The sequence below is a fragment of the Erythrolamprus reginae genome, chromosome 5 (assembly GCF_031021105.1).
Source record: "Erythrolamprus reginae isolate rEryReg1 chromosome 5, rEryReg1.hap1, whole genome shotgun sequence".
Lineage (NCBI taxonomy): Eukaryota > Metazoa > Chordata > Lepidosauria > Squamata > Dipsadidae > Erythrolamprus > Erythrolamprus reginae.
The window spans coordinates 85306416-85323578 of record NC_091954.1 but is presented as its reverse complement, the minus strand read 5'-3'; the positions used below and the strand labels follow the sequence as shown (position 1 = coordinate 85323578).

The 17163-nt window shown below is 36.4% G+C and overlaps 1 protein-coding gene across 2 annotated transcripts in view; it reads right to left on the bottom strand.

Annotated features, from left to right (window-relative positions):
* PLS1 (plastin 1) overlaps positions 1 to 17163 on the bottom strand; it is a 58469-nt gene that overhangs the window by 35723 nt on the left and 5583 nt on the right. The window lies entirely within an intron of this gene.

Here is a 17163-nt window from a genome sequence, read left to right as displayed (position 1 = left end):
GAAAAGTCGTTCGAGATAAGAGCTGCTCGACTTAAGAGCCCAGGTCCGGAACGAATTAAACTCGTATCTCGAGGTACCACTGTATACAGTTTAGCAATCTGACAGCCCAAGACTCTTTCACTAGCTCATGGTATTCCAATGAGTTTCAGAGCATTGGGGATATCTACAGTAATGACCTATTATTATTATTATTATTATTATTATTATTATTATTATTATTATTATTATTATTATTATTATTTAGATTTGTATGCCACCCCTCTGTTATTATGACTAATGATATATGAGAGATTCCTGCCCATAGACCTATCTTATTTTTGTTGACACCTCTGATGAAATACCATCACATAAAAATGAAACCTCAAAATTTTATTTATTTTTATATGGATTTTTCCCGATATCTGTCTCAAAGTGCAACAGCAGCTATGGCACAGCACAATTTATTCAGACACTCTCCCAGAGTAAACACAGATCATCACGTCCTGGTCAAATACCTGCTAAAATTTTTATAGCATTCCAACTGTCACAAAAAGTTATTGGAGATTGCCACTTTTTATATTTATTTTTTTATGTTATCCTTCCCCCCAATTAAAAATCCACATATCCTGATCATGGTCAGTGCCACTGTGCCGGGGGAGATTCCATTATTTTCCTTCATTATTTGAGGAAGGATGAAAATATTTTTTTTAAATAAGACAAATTCCTAAATCAGTGCCATTTTGCAGGGTTGCCCTTATTGTAGATGATGATTTGTGGCGGTAGAAATAGAAGAATGATTTATCTATTTATTTATTTATTTACAGTATTTATTTATTTATTTATTTAGTTAGTTAGTTAGCTAGCTAGTTAGCTAGCTAGCTAGTTATTTAGTTAGTCCAAAATACAATGAAGGTTACAAAGGATATACTCATAGTAGAATATATCAATGAAAGAATAGAAGAGAAGATATAGGAATAAAATGTATTAATGAAATAATAGAAGAGATATAGGAATAGATGAAAAGATATAGGAGATATAGGAGAGACAATAGGATAGGGGACGGGAGGCACGCTAGTGCACTTATGCATACCTCTTACAGAGCTCTTAGGAATCTGGAGAGGTCAACCGTGGATAGTCTAAGGGTAAAACATTGGGGGGTTAGGGGATGACACTATGGAGTCCGGCAATGAGCTCCATGCTTCAAAAACACGATTGCTAAAGTCGTATTTTTTACAGTCAAGTTGACTTGATAGTGCAGCTGAGATATGTTAGGTCAGGGGTCGACAAAGTTGTTCAGAATCTAGGAGCCAGCCAAAAAATTTAGGAGCCAGAATTTTTTTTAAGCAAACTTGGTTTTTAATTTAACAAAAAAAACATTACAAACGTTATAAACAACATTTTACTTTTAAAGATAATAAATATTATATTTTGATATTTTAGATCAGAGGTCCCCAACCTTTTTTGCACCAGGGACCGGCTTTCAGCTAGACCAGTTTTCCATGGCCCGGTGGGGGGGGGGGAGCTAGCTGTCAGCGGCGCCGTAAAAGGGGCGATCAAGAGAGGAATGGGTGAATGAATGGACGGAGGGTGGGAAGGAAGGAAGGAAAGAGGGAAGGTACAGGAACAGAAGAAGGGTGCAAAGAAGCAAAGAAAGGTGTGAAAGGGGAGAGTAAGAGAGGAAGGAGTGAAAGAAGGGAATGAGGGAGGAAAGAAGGGAGGAAGGAAAAGGAAAGCAAGAAATGGAGGGAGGAAAGGAAGGGAGGAAAGGAAGGAAGGAAGGAAGAAAGAAGGAAAGAGGGAAGGGACAGGAACAGAGGAAGGAAGCAAGGAAACTTATGAAAGGGGAGAGTAAGAGAGGAAGGACTGGAGGGAGGGAGGGAAGAAGGTAGGAAGGAGAAAGAAAAGAAATAGAGGAAGGAAAGGTAAAAGAGAGAAAGAAAAAGAGCAAGAAAGAAAGAAAGAGAAAGAAAGAAAGAAAGAAAGGCAACTTCAAAGAAAGGCTCACTGAGCATCTCTCACTCTCTCTCTCTTTCTATCCCTCTTTCTTTCTTTCTTTCTCTTCCTTTCTCTCTCTCCTCTTCCTTTATCTCCTCTTTCTCTCCCCCCTCTCTCTTTCTCTCTCTCTCCCTCTCTTTCTCTCTCTTCTTCTCACTTTCTCTCTCTTGTTTTCTTTCTGTCTCTTTTGCTTTCTCTCTCTCTCACTCTTTCTCTCTTGTTTTGTTTCTCACGCTCTTTCTCTCTCTTGTTCTCTCTCTCTTGCTATCTCTTTCTCTCCCCCCCTTTCTCTCACTCTCTCTTTCTCACTTTCTCTCTATCTTGCTGTCTGTTGCTTTCACTCACTCTCGTTCTCTCTCCGTTCTTCTCAGCGGTGACGCGCGCACGCCCTGCCCGCCTCACATTTGCCGAGAGGACTTTCGCCCCGGGCTCTCAGCAAGGGGGTTTGCATGAGAGGCGGGGCCGGCGGAAGGTGATATTCAATGTCGGGGGCGCATGGGCGGTTTTGCGCGCGCTCCCTATCTCCCTGCTAGCCCACTCGGAATACGTATTCAAAATAAGAAAAGCCTTTGCCGGCGAAGGCTTTTCTTATTTTGAATACAGTATTCCGAGTGGGCTAGCAGGGAGATAGGGAGCGCGCGCAAAACCGCCCATGCGCCCCCGACATTGAATATCACCTTCCGCCGGCCCCGCCTCTCATGCAGCCCCCTTGCTGAGAGCCCGGGGCGAAAGTCCTCTCGGCAAATGTGAGGCGGGCAGGGCGTGCGTTCCGGGTGCGGGAGGAGCTGCGGTGAAAGGCAGGAGGTGGCAGAGGAGCAGAGGGGGCAAATCGGGCGGGCGGTGGGCAGCGCGGAAAGGCCGAGGGGGCCCTGGCGCCGCGGACCGGCTGAAAACCCCCAACGGCCCGGTCCCGGTCCGCGGACCGGCGGTTGGAGACCCCTGGTATACATACAGTACAGCAGGCAACATTTTCTAGGCGCCAGACAACATTTTCTAGGCGCCACTGGCGACCAGGCGCCTGGGTTTGTCGATCCCAGTGTTAGGTTAATTTCAAAAAATCCTGTGCTGTTTTGAACTAAAGCTAATCCCACCTAGAGTACAAGATGACTGAAATTTTCATCACACCCACTGTGTCATAGGCAAAATAGAATTTATCAATGGTCACAGACATGTATTGTAAGCATCACATTCTTTACTGGAAAAAAATGACATGACTTATAAATTGGAATTAATGGCCCTGTTTGCATTTTACAAATGGACGAGCAATCCCTTCCCCCAGTCAATTCATTACCTCGTTCCTTGTTACAGCAAATAATACGGATTATCGGGTGTGTTTGGGATTACGTATATCTAACTTCCTCTGGATTAATTGGCTAGGTTTTAGAGTCTATGTATCACACTTCCCTCCTCGTGACCTAGTTAAGTATGTCATACGAACAGAGGAAATACTGTACCATAAGTCAAATAAAACATAGGTAGAATATTTACTTATTTCTAAATATAAATACTGTACTACTAATTTTATCTTACTTAAATGCAAGATTAAAATACACACACTCCTTTTACCTATAGTTAATAAAACTCATTTGCTCCCATTTCATTTTAAAAATGCAAGATATTTTTCTGCACTCCTGGGTGACGGCTTCATGAAACTAAAATACAGATTAAAAAAAACACTCCATATAGATATAATGGCTACATTTGTTTTTACTTAAATCTTGTAAATCTGATTATCCAGTCACTTTCAAAATCCAACTTTTTAAATTTTATTGATCTTTAACCTAATTAATTAGAATTCCACATATAACCAAACTATCCAATTATCTGTGCTTCTAAGTCCACATAGCATGTATCGACATAGACTGCCCTATAAAATCATATGCCACAATCAAATTGTTAAGGCACCCTAAATTTCTTTATTGGTTTTAATGCAATAAACCAGTGATGGTGAACGTATGGTATACATGCCATGGGTGCCACGTGGAGCCATATTGCAGGGCACATGAGGCATTGCCCTATGTCAGCTCCAGCGCGCATGTGTGTGCTGGCCAGCTGATTTTTGGCCTTGCGTACAAAAAATGACCCAAGGGAAAAAACTGACCTTTGGTTTGATCATTGTGCTGTTGGTATGTAAGTACTATTGCTATTGCTAAAATGATAAAAGCAGTGTGTGCGTGCTTCCTTTATCTACACTTAATGACTTTGATTGATTTTGAAAAGTAGCATCAGATATGATTAAATCTTAGATAGGATCACTAGTTATGATAACTAATAAATTTTATTACTTGAAATACCCAGTCCTTATTTGGACTGATTGTTACTATCCAATTTTCTAGTGAGGATTTATGCAATATCAGATACACATAAAAATTTGGTGTGGCTTCCGATTCTGCTATGATTTACCAGTTACCTGCATTATTAATTTAGCTATTAAAGCAATAACATCCTAGAAGCAACATAATTGGCATTAAAAGTGAAATATATGAAAATAAAAATATTAATGAATAGTAATATTCTGGAGAAACTTTAAAAGAAAAACACTGTTTAAATTGAAAGTTGAATTATTTCAGCTACAGTATTAGTTGTCATGTCACCCAAATTGTAGTTTTATTATCTTATTCATTTTCACAACTGCTGAACAGTGTTTAATATTGGTTCATTTTTCAACCACAGGCAATTTCCTACTACCTTTTTATCCCTCTTTTGAATTAAGCCTAGGTCAAAACTAAACAGGTTATAATGTGCTTGCATGAAAGGAAAAGTGATCACATAACATAGTTATGATTATGAACATAGCATCAAACATTATCAGGATTTAATTTTTTAAATTTGTTTCATTGTGTATAGAAAAGCTCTTGATTCATAGATTTCAATAGCAAATGATTCCTTAATCAGTGTTGATTACAAAACTGCATAATATGCTTTTTTCACTTCTTTTGAAGAACAGTCAGTTTAAACTTCTATGATGTACACAGAAAAAAAATATTTACAATTTTTCCTTGATTTTAGTTGCTACGTTAGTTGTAGGCTGCCTTGAGTGCTGAAAAAAAAGTTGGAGTAAAAACTATTCATTCTATTTAATTTAATTCCCTGCCCATACAAAAATAATATACCAAGAATAATGTTTTTCTCCAACATATCGACAAAATTCAAATAATGATTCAACTTTGTCTATGATTTTTGCCAGATTTTACTCCATTAGTAAAAGTTAACATTTCATTTCATAGTGAGCTAGAAACTTTTAATCATCAACACCCTTTAGTCTTGCAATAAGTGAAGGCTAATTGGCTACTACAATGAATCTCCAGAAGCTAATAAAATTGTAATTAATACAAATGTGCAAATACTCTGTATTAGCAAGCAAATTTTGTACCCTCAAATGATGGAGATTAGTGATAATTTGAAGGCTTATTTATATTATAAATATAAACCAAAGAACGGGTTACTCCTGAAGTTAATTCAACATAACATTGTTCATGTCTGTCTGACAAGGGATTAATAAATTTCACAGTACAGTACCCTCGAGTTATGCATCTCCAAAGTAGCATTAAATCCATATGAAGCTCATTGTCAAAAGCCAAGAATAAATTAAAATGGAATTGAAACTTTTAAATACTAGCTTTCAAATAGTGATACTGACTTTTAACTTGGTTAGACAATTATAAATCAAACATGAACTTATAATTCTTACATACATAACAGAGTTCTGTTAAAAAGTATTGTACCCTTTTAGGCTTTTCTGAATTTTTGCATAATAAAGTTATATCATTTTGATATATAATATTAAATAGCAATAGCAACATTCATTGCTTTTTAAATTTATATCATATATAAAATAAACCAACATGCAATGTTCCCGTGTACAAAAGTAATTGCCTTTTTAAATGCAGTATTGAATTGTGCAACTCCTAGCTGCAACAACTACAACTATATCCATTCTAATTGATGACCAATCTTTCACACTGTTCTGTAAGAATTGTCACTAATTGCTCCATGAACAATTGTTTTAGACCAATAACATTTCAGATCCTGACACAGTGTTCCTATGGAATATATGCAATGAGGACTTAGTTACAATATCTTTCGGACTATAACACACACTGGTGTATAAGATGCATCAAGATTTCAAAAAGATAAGTAAGAAAAAAAATTGTTCTCCCCGTCCCAGGAGCTCCCTGTAAGACTTGCAAATCCTCTGGGCGCCCTGTTTTTTCTGCAAAAAAAGGGATAGTTTTTGCTTTCCCCCAACTACCAGGAGCACTTTGCAGGTCTCCCAAACCCTCTGTGCACTCCCCCCTTTTTTTTTTGCAAAAAACAACCAATTTTTCACCTGTTTTTTATAAAAATGGGGTGGGCAGAGGATTTGGGAGGCGGGCAGGTAGCTCCTGGACGCTGGGGGGAAGCAAAAAATGCCATTTTAAAAAAATGGCCCATTTTTTTTGCAAATGGGTGTTTTTGCCTACCCCCAGGAGCATGCTGCAGGCCTCCCAAACATCATGCACACCCCATTTTTGCAAAAAACAGGGCCATTTTTCACAAAAACAGCATTTTTGTCTTCACCCAGCCCTCAGGAGATGAAGGAAGGGGCAGGGCTATGGGAGGCCAAAAATGGCTATAGTCAGTGTATAAGACACACTGGCATTTCTACCCTCTTTTTGGGGGGAGGGAAGGTGCATCTTATACTCTAAAAAATACGGTATTTCAAAATACACTGAATATGTTACTATACTGCTACAATCTGGCAGGCACTTTTTAAAAAAAATTAAGGTTTTCTCTCTTTTTCTATTTTCTGTTTTTGAGTTCAGAATTCCTGTTTAAAGAATATCATTTTGGGTATTTCTTCAACCATTCCAAAAGATGAACAATAGGAGAGACTCAGAATTATTCATAAGAGTTCTAGACTGCTTTAATCTTAGAGGACTTTCCCATGCTCTAAGATTAGCAAACATAGTTGAATTGCAAAGCCAAGTAAGGCAATGAACAAATACACTTTAACCACACTTAATTTATGACAATACCTACAATGTTACAGAACAAACATGTTACTCATAGCAACGTCATGTCAGTCTCTTCTGGATGGATGACAAAAGCGCACACTACCTACTTTAATTCAGACATTCACTTTGATTCAAAGGTCAAAGATAATACTAAGGATGGGACTTGTAAATCATGGCCGAAAAAATGGCATTATATTATATTTGGGAATTCAGGAGTTTCTGTTATTATTTTTAAAGTCATTATACAGTGTTCCCTCGATTTTCGGGGGTTCGAACTTCGCGAAAAGTCTATACCACAGTTTTTCAAAAATATTAATTAAAAAATACTTTGTGGTTTTTCCCCCCTATACCACGGTTTTTTCCGCCCGATGACATCATATGTCATCGCCAAACTTTCATCCACCTTTAATAAATATTTTTTAAATAAACTTTAATAAATAAACATGGTGAGTAAATGGTTGCTAAGGGAATGGGAAATTGCAATTTAGGGGTTTAAAGTGTTAATGGAAGGCTTGTGATATTGTTCATAGCCAGAAATAGTGCATTTATTTCCGCATCTCTACTTTGCGGAAATTTAACTTTCGCGGGCAGTTTTGGAACGCATCCCCCACGGAAATTGAGGGAACACTGTAAATGGTTTTAAGAGAAAGACTCATTCTACATTTCCAAGGAAAACCTCTGCAGTTTCTAGCAATCAGGCACCCATTCCTAACCATTTACAGCTAAAACATTTTGAGGAATGCCACGTTCAACAGTTTTGCGATGACTAAATGTTACACATTTTGTTGTAAAGTGGGAGCTGCCCTCTTCCCAAAAGGATGTGCTATTCCCCTTGCTAGCTTAAAAGAGACAAAGAGAACAGCAGAAACTGTACACCCAGCACTCTTGGGAATGTGGGACCTCATGTTTCTTTTTCTCTCTTGACCTACTTTGGGAGAGAAAGACAGTAGACGCATTGAATGGCTGTGATCAAAATCTGCCACAGCAAATGCATAGAGAGATCATCGTGGGGAAGAAAAAGTAATAGATACACAGGGGGAGGAGAAAAGAACATCTGTGATTCTTAACAGAGCCTGAAGCTACCAGCATGCTTGTAAATGAAAGCTATTAGGAAAATTACAGGCTTACACTTCTAAACCACATGATTCTGATGAAGAATGCATTTGGCAGCAAAATGCTAGGAACTCTGGTAAAGTCACTTAGGATAAAGAGAAAGGATTACTAATGACAGAGAAGAGCGTGTAAAGGAAATCCAGAAATAGGTTGTCTTATGCATATAAATTACACACTGGGCCTAACTAAGAATATGAACTGAATGGCAGTGAGCCAGATTTTGGATTGAAACATTTAAAAGGATTTAATTAGTCAGCAAGTTCCTATAATTATACCAATGTTAGAGATCTAAAACCTTCCCAAATGTGCTGTCCCCATCTCTCACCAACCTTATAGTTTTTATTTGTGCTATATTATACACAAAGATGAACTCCAGTTCTCAAACTCTGTTCAGAACAAAAATTGCTGAAGCGTTCTGGCTAACTAAAAAACCCATCTTGTTATTCTAGCTATTTTAAAAAAAATACATTGTCATATCCAGAACTCAACTTAGACAAAACTTATACTAATTTACATGTAATAAGTAGATAAGTAGTCTGAGCCATAGTAGATTGAGGTATCATTCCAGTGGCATATGACTTTAAGAGTGATTTCTCTATTAGGAGCTGCAAGGTAGCTGTTGGGACACATGAGCAGATAGGTAAGAGATACAATAGCAACTCCTGAGCGAACCCTTCTCTACAGCTACTTCTTTCAGGGCATAAGGAAGCTCCTCATTGAATGACAGTATTAAATATGATTCAACTAGCAGACTGAAATACAGCGTTCCCTCGATTTTTGCGGGTTCGAACTTCGTGAAAAGTCTATACCACGGTTTTTCAAAAATATTAATTAAAAAATACTTCGAGGGTTTTTTCCCTATACCATGGTTTTTCCCACCTGATGATGTCATATGTCATCGCCAAACTTTCGTCTGCCTTTAATAAATATTTTTTTAAATAAACTTTAATAAATAAACATGGTGAGTAATAATCTGAATGGTTGCTAAGGGAATGGAAAATTGCAATTTAGGGGTTTAAAGTGTTAAGGGAAGGCTTGTGATACTGTTCATAGCCAAAAATAGTGTATTTACTTCCGCATCTCTACTTTGCGGAAATGCGACTTTCGCGGGCGGTCTCAGAACACATCCCCCGCGAAAAGCGAGGGAACACTGTACTTCTATAGATAAAATAGAGGTATCAAGAACTATCCTTTGCCTTAAGGATATCAGAACAATTTTATATCAGAACAACTTTGCTAACTAGAATACATAACCCTTTGCTTCCTGAAGGAAAGCAATTTATATCCCAAATTTCATGGTTTGGTCCTGAGCCTTTTTCCTTCATCCCTGTAGGAGAACCGTTTGTATTGACCTGGTTCATATCATACTAAATGGACTGGGATCACTTGCTATGCCATTACAAAATAGCATAAGATATGAGATCAGCAACAGAGCTTGTTCTCAAGAGACAGATGTTCTTATGCTATATTTCAATATATCTATACTGTACATGCCAAAAGTAACTTCCTTTGAATAATATAGCACTTACTTATGAATAAATATGTATGAAACCATGCTGATAGTTTTTTTAAAAAGAATCTGTAGTTCTTTTCTCTCAGATTTAGGATTTTCTGGGAAAAGAATAACTTTGGAATTATGTGATCTAAAACTAAACTTGAGAATAATAAAAATGGCCAAGATTAAAACTACACATAAACCACGACACTGAGTTGTATGTACCTGAATGCTCAATCTTTTTGAAAATTGAATCATCCAGATAAATCAGATTTATTTATTTATTTATTGCAGGACATTACAATTTTATTATTTTAAATACAGTTTATAATATAATACATACTTGGAAAACATTTTAGTATCTTTAGCTCCTAGGATAGCCTAAAGGAAACCATAAGTTTATATTCCAAATTATATTTAGATTATAATCAAATTGAATTCATATTAAATATTAAATGAAGTTGATTGTGTTTAAGAGTAATGACATAACAGCTATAAAATAAGCAAAGACCACAGAAAATAATTTTCATGGTGAATACTTTTTTTTGTTGTAAAAGACTTCCAATGAAGTCCTAGAGTAAAGGTTTTTATGGATCAAAACTATTCAGGTAAGTTAATTCTTGAACAAAGTAACAAATAATGTAATTCAGAAACTTTTAAAAATGAACTATTTTTATGATAAAAGAACTTGGAGGCAAAAGTAGGTGCCCAAAAATGTCTGAAACAAGTAAATATTCAGGGAGGGAATCATATATAGAAATGAAAAGAGAAGCCCATACAGGTAGCGTCAAATGATGATAGTGGCATTCACAAAAGGAAAGTTGAGTGTGAATTAAGGTTAAGGAAGAATGCTGATCATAATAGAAGGAACTGCTTTAAATATGTTCAAAACAAAAGGAAACGAATGTGTATACCAACTGCTCAATTAAGAGAACAAAATGCTGGTTCTGCTATAGCCGAACCACTAAGCATAATCTTCCAAAAATCCTTCAGGACCAGCATGCTTCCCAAGTTATGGTCAAAAGCATTGGTCATCCCTATCTTCAAAAAAGGAGACCCCTGTCTCGTTGATAACTACAGACCCTTATCACTATGCTGCGTCTCATGCAAAGTCATGGAATCAATTATAAATCAATCAATTACTCTCCATCTAGAAACTAATAACCTACTCTCTAACAAACAATTTGGATCCAGAAAATTATCCTGCAACCTGCAACTCCTTCATTGCAAAAACATATGGACTACCCATCTAGATCAAGGAAAGTCCACAGATGTAATTTATATCGACTTCTGCAAAGCCTTTGATTCAATGGTCCACAACGAACTACTCCTAAAACTCAAATCCTATGGTATCTCAGGATCCCTCCACAGCTGGATTACAGCATTCCTGTCAAACGGACAACAAGTGGTCAAAATAGGAAGCACCATATCCATCCTGCCCGTTAAAAGTGGCAGCCTACTGGGACCAACACTCTTCATTCTCTACATCAATGACCTTTGCAATCACATCACAAGCAACTGTGTTCTCTTTGCAGATGATGTAACACCACCGACAACACAGCTATTCTCCAAAAAGACCTAGATTCTGCTTCCGATTGGTCTAACACATGGCAACTCCAAATCTCAACCAGCAAATGCTACACATCAGCAACAAGAATCTAAACTACAAATACAAACTGAATAATCAAATAATCACAGATAACCCCCACTTGGTTAAAGACCTCAGAGTACTAATAACAAAAGACCTAAGTACCAAAGCCCACTGCAACAACATCGCCAAGAAGGCTTCAAGAGTTGTTAACCTGATCCTACGTAGCTTCTGCTCTGACAATCTCACACTACTTAGCAGAGCTTACAAAACCTTTGTCAGACCCATCCTCGAATACAGCTCATCTGTTTGTAACCCATACTGCATCTCGGACATTAACACCCTCAAAAATGTCCAAAGATACTTCACCAGAAGAGCCCTTCACTCCTCCACTCAAAACAGAATACCCTACGAAACTAGACTTACAATCCTGGATCTAGAAATCTTAGAACTACGTCGCTTTAAAAATGATCCAAGTATTGCCCACAAGATCATATGCTGCAATGTCCTGCCTGTCAATGAGTACTTCAACTTCAACAACAACAACACAAGAGCACACAACAGATTCAAGCTTAATATTAACTGCTCCAAACTTGACTGTAAAAAATATGACTTTAGTAATCGAGTTGTCGAAGCGTGGAACTCATTACTGGACTCCGTAGTGTCATCCCCTAACCCCCAACATTTTACCCTTAGACTATCCACGGTTGACCTCTCCAGATTCCTAAGAAGTCAGTAAGGGGCGTGCATAAGCCCAGTAGTGTGGCTCCCATTCCCTGTCCTATTGTCTCTCCTGTATCTCATATCTCCTCTCTTCTACCCCTATATCTTTTCTTCTATGCTCTCATTTATATATTTTATTCTTATATTTTTTCCTCTATTCTCTCCTTGATATATTTCACTTCGAGTATATCCACTACAACCTTCATTGTGTATTATTATGTATTGGACAAAATAAATAAATAAATAAATAAATAAGAGATATAGGAAGAGTGTTTATATTTAGCCTTACAAAAAGATGACTGGGCTGGAATATGATAGCATTCTTCAAATATCTTAAAGGGTGTCAAATAGAAGGTCAAAGCATTTTTCCCCCCTCATGTCAATTGATTTTTTTATAACTGTTGTAAAACTGTTATAATTACAATAGCAGTTTGACCTGGAGCCAATAATTTGACAGATGATGGGCTCTTCTTCACAGGCTGTGTCTAAACAGTCATTATTTGTGAATGCTTGAATTTCAATTTCTGTACTGAATTCTTTTATTCTTAGTAATTTATGTGAAAACATTCAAAGCTCATTTCAGAGAAGATTCCTTTACTAAATGTTAAAAGTCAAGATTTTATAATAATTTTGGGTTTTATAATAATCAATTAACTTACAAAATATTTCCTGACTACTTCACTCCTTTCAGCCCTTACAAAGTCTTTCCAGAAGGTTAATTGAACAAAGAGGTGAAAAAGGGACAGAGAGATATAATCCAAAAATCAGGCAAGCCTTTGCTCAGCTTTGTTTTTCTCTCCATCATTCTACACTCTTAATGAGAAAACTCCAAACAGAGTTTTTATGCAGAAGTAGATAGATACATCTTTACACTGGTTGTGTAAATTATTGCATATTATTTTTGGGGAACTTTATTAAATATATTTAGCATCTAAAAATTGCTGCTACAAAAATCAGTCCCAGTGTCAAAACAAAGAAATTGTCGGACGTTAAAGACAAGTAATTTTATTTCATTTTTGCAAGGTCCAAAGGAATCGGGATTAAAGTTTGTACTAAGCAGATAAGAAAAAGCAGTGTGTCCAAAGGTCAGTGGCCTAACTTATTATTTAGGAGGCCACTTACATTACCATGAATGGATTCTAATGCAAGTGATAACACTGATTATTTAGAATGTTACAGTACCCCCATGGCAGACATATCATCACAAAGACACATTTACTACACTTTCACTTTTTACGAGTTTTTTTCTGCTTGCTTCTGGCCCATATCACTGAATTAAATAATACTGCATTATTGAATTCAAGTTCAGAAGCCCTCTCGTGCTTTGGCCTTTGTTTTCCTAAGTTTATTGCCTGAAACATTTGACTGACAGGTAACATTATTAGAAAAAAAAGCTAAGACTTAAGATGTGCTTCTTATATGCTGGACCTCTACAATTTGGGAAGAGGGTACTGAATAGATTTCCTGTCCTTTTGCAGACCTGTATAATTACTAAAGCCAGGTGGGTTCTGATACATGGCCATCTAGCTTTGAAGCTATACTGCTCAAAAAACTAAAGGGAACACTTAAACAACAGAATATAACTCAAAGTAAATCAAACGTCTGTGAAATCAAACTGTCCACTTAGGAAGCAACACTGATTGACAATCAATTTCATTTTGTTGTCAGCACATTCAACTTTGTACAAAACAAAGTATTCAATGAGAATATTTCATTCATTCAGATCTAGGATGTGTTACTTGAGTGTTCCCTTTATTTTTTTGAGCAGTGTATAAAAATCTGAAGTTCCTATCATCACTTTAAAATACATATTTTACTTAAAGTTTTTCAAAAAGACAGACTAATAAAAAGCAAAAGAAACAAAAGAAAAAGTGCAAAAAGAAAAAATGAATATAAAAAAAAGCTTCTGGTTCCCTCTTCAGCAAAAATATAATTACATTTACACTTTATGATTAAAAATAAGTCATTAACCATTTTTTCCGAATCATACTCACAAATTATCAGTGTATTTTTTCCTATTTCATGGAAAAAAGTCTATTTCCAATCAAACTTGAACATAGCTTTTTCCCCCTCTAATCAAAGAGGTTATTTTAGCCATCTTTTCATTTTTCCATCTCTTTACCAGCTACTCTTCCATTATGGGTAGTGTTAAGCATTTCTGTTTTAGGCCATATAATTGTTTTGCTGTGATTATCATGTATAAAAACAAAGTTCTATGACTTCTTTCTAGTTTTCTCTAATTAATCTCAAAAGAAAGCTTTCTGATTCAAATTGTACATTAACCTTTCAAATCTTCTGGATTAATATAGGCATTTATATCTATTTTTAAAGTTTATTTAGATGCCCACTAAACTTGACAAACCATCCCTTCATATGATGCCTCACCCTTCATCTATTCCCTAGGACAGTGATGGGCAACCTTTTGAGCTTGGTGTGTCAAAATTCGCCAAAAAACCGAGCATAACTCGGGTGGTGTGTCACCTTGAGAAAAAAACATAATTTTGTGATATTTATAGTTTAAATAACAAATATGTATAATTATTTAACTTACCTGCTTAGTGACTTCTTTGTTAATCTGTCAGTTGGTTTCTTTTGTTGGTCTTGCTGTTATTTAACTTGTGTGGGGTGCCATGAACTAAGATAAGTGAGGGGGAGGGGGAATTCTTCCAGTGATGGCGAACCTGTGGCAGTCCAGCTGGACTGCCACAGGTTCACCATCACTGATTTAGTGACTTTTTTGTTGCTGAATTTCATTGGCTAAATCTTCAATTGAGGTTGAAGGCATCCACTCAAATTAAATGTGTAGAGGCCCAGCTTTTAACAGGAAAGAAAAGGAAATACAAGATTCCCTCTTATTTTTCTTTTTTCTTGTTAAAGAAAAAATATTTCTTTTATTTACAGGCTATATTTTATTCAGAAATCCCAAATGGCCTACAGGACAAACAGTAAGATTTAAAAAAATAAAATACTACAAGGAACAAGGGAGCATCCTAAAATGTTGATCACTCCTTTTTTTTCTTTTAGTTTTCTGAGATCCTTAGTACTTAATACTTAGTACTCAAAACCAAACACAGTGTTCAAGATAAAGCCTCATTGCACTTTCCTACAATATTACTTACACTGCTTTATTTTCCATTTTTTCCTAATATGTCCAAGCACAGAATTTGCTATTTAGCAACAAATACAGTAGTTGGCTGGTGTACTCACTATGGATTGTTGACTATATGAAGAACAGCAGAAATGCACGGAGGAGGAGGAGGAAGGAGCAGGATATGACAGCTATGAATAATGACAGGCGCTCGCTGAGAAAATGGAGACTACCGGGGGAGAAGGGAGGGGGGAGAGGAGGGGGTGCTACCCCCACGAGCGAGTCCACGCTGTACTTTCCTATTCTCGCTCTTCGCACGTCCGCGTCCTTTTTTTTTTGGTGCTCGGAAGTCAACAGCGCGGACCCTTTAAGAACCTGCGCTTGCGCCCTGCCGGCTTTTTTTTTTTCCTTCCCGGGCTGGGTGGGGGGGAGGCGAAGGAGGCGCGGGCTTCTCCAAGCGGCAACGAAGGTGAAACGGGAGGGGGTGGTGAGAGTGAGGCGGCTTTTTTTTGTTGTTGCTCGCGTTGCGTGCGTTCGGAGGGCGCGGACGGTGAAGATGGCTCACGCGTGTGCGCCGGTGCATTCTCTCTGAAAGTTTCTCCAGCGGCCGCGTGTCACTGAAAATGGCTACGCGTGTCAGTGCTGACACGCGTGTCATAGGTTCGCCATCACTGCCCTAGGATGTTCTCACTCTTGATATTGAATTTTCCTCCACTATCTTTTAAAATATCTGTTGAACTAATTCTTCATTCAAGAATTTCTGGGGTGAATATTATGCATGAAAGTTTTTATAGTCCAATTCTGTCCTCTTTTTTAATCAGTATGTTTTACATTGTTTTAGGTTATTCATTTTGCCATTTAATAGTATTTATTTTAATTTGTAAAGCTCACATTTCAACAAGTATTATTATATTTTGTAATTGATGCTTACTGAGATTCTGTCTGAAAGCTCACAGTGATGTCATCACATAATATAAAATTTTATAAAAACATGAAAAAGAAAGGTATAAAGATGGGTGGGAGATATCTTTTCCTTTCAAAATATAAATTAAAAGTTACAAACGTCTTTAAAGGAGGCACTTCTTATTGTCTTATTTTTCATATGTATATAAACACAACTATATAATATTGTGTTTATTTAAATTGTGTGTGTATGTGTGTGATATAAAAATTGCAGGACAATAGAATTAAAAGTAATTGATACTGAAAACCTCTGATCATAATGAAGAACAAATTTGCTCTTAAAGCAGTTTTGAATTCAAGAGTTCAGAGAGGAAGAAAATTATTAATTGTGTTGTTAATATAAAACAGGATTATTACATTCCCATGGAAAGGATGCATGTTCAAATTATAGCTTCAATATATAAACCAAATTCAATGCTATCCTAGAATATAGACCTCAAATTGTTTTGATATTCAACAGCATTTGGAGTCACTCACGTATCAAAAATATTTGCAACAATATCTTTGCAAATTCTAGAAACAGATACATATTTAATCTATTTAGAAAACAATAGGGGGATTTGGAGTTCCTAGGATGTATTAGGATTAAATTACTACATGAATTTTTTATTCTCCTCCATTGCTATCTATTGTAAGGAGCAAGAAAGATCCTAAAGTTATACATTAAAAAAAAATAAAATTAATGTGATGTTTCATAGCCTAAAGTTGTCCCAAATCTTTCATATACCACTGATACATCTGTGATCTTTAAAGTAAGGCAAGAAGAAATAAATTGGAATTTACTGATGTATGCATATTTTATAGTTCACTGGAAATAAAGACACGGTTGCCATTTTCAGCAGCAATTCTAAAGTCTTATTAAAAATAATTTCACAATTTACAGGAGTTATGTATTTCTGAGTTTTGCTTACTTAGAACTGATTGTTTATCCATCTTGTTTCAAGGGAAGTGCTAAAATATAGCCATTATTTCAATCCTGAACAGTTTCCTTCATAAGAAATACGTTTGCTATCAGAAATATAATTTGTTTTTATACTCAAAATTACATTCTATAATTTTACCTTTGAAAAGGAAAAAAAACCAAATTTAATGCTTTTCCTATTTAGCCTGTGTAAATCTTATACAATTGCACTTTGCACCCATATAAGATTTAAGACTAAGGACACTGTAAACTGTTGTTGTGAGGTTGAGATTCTTGAAAACACACCTTGTGGTGGAGGAA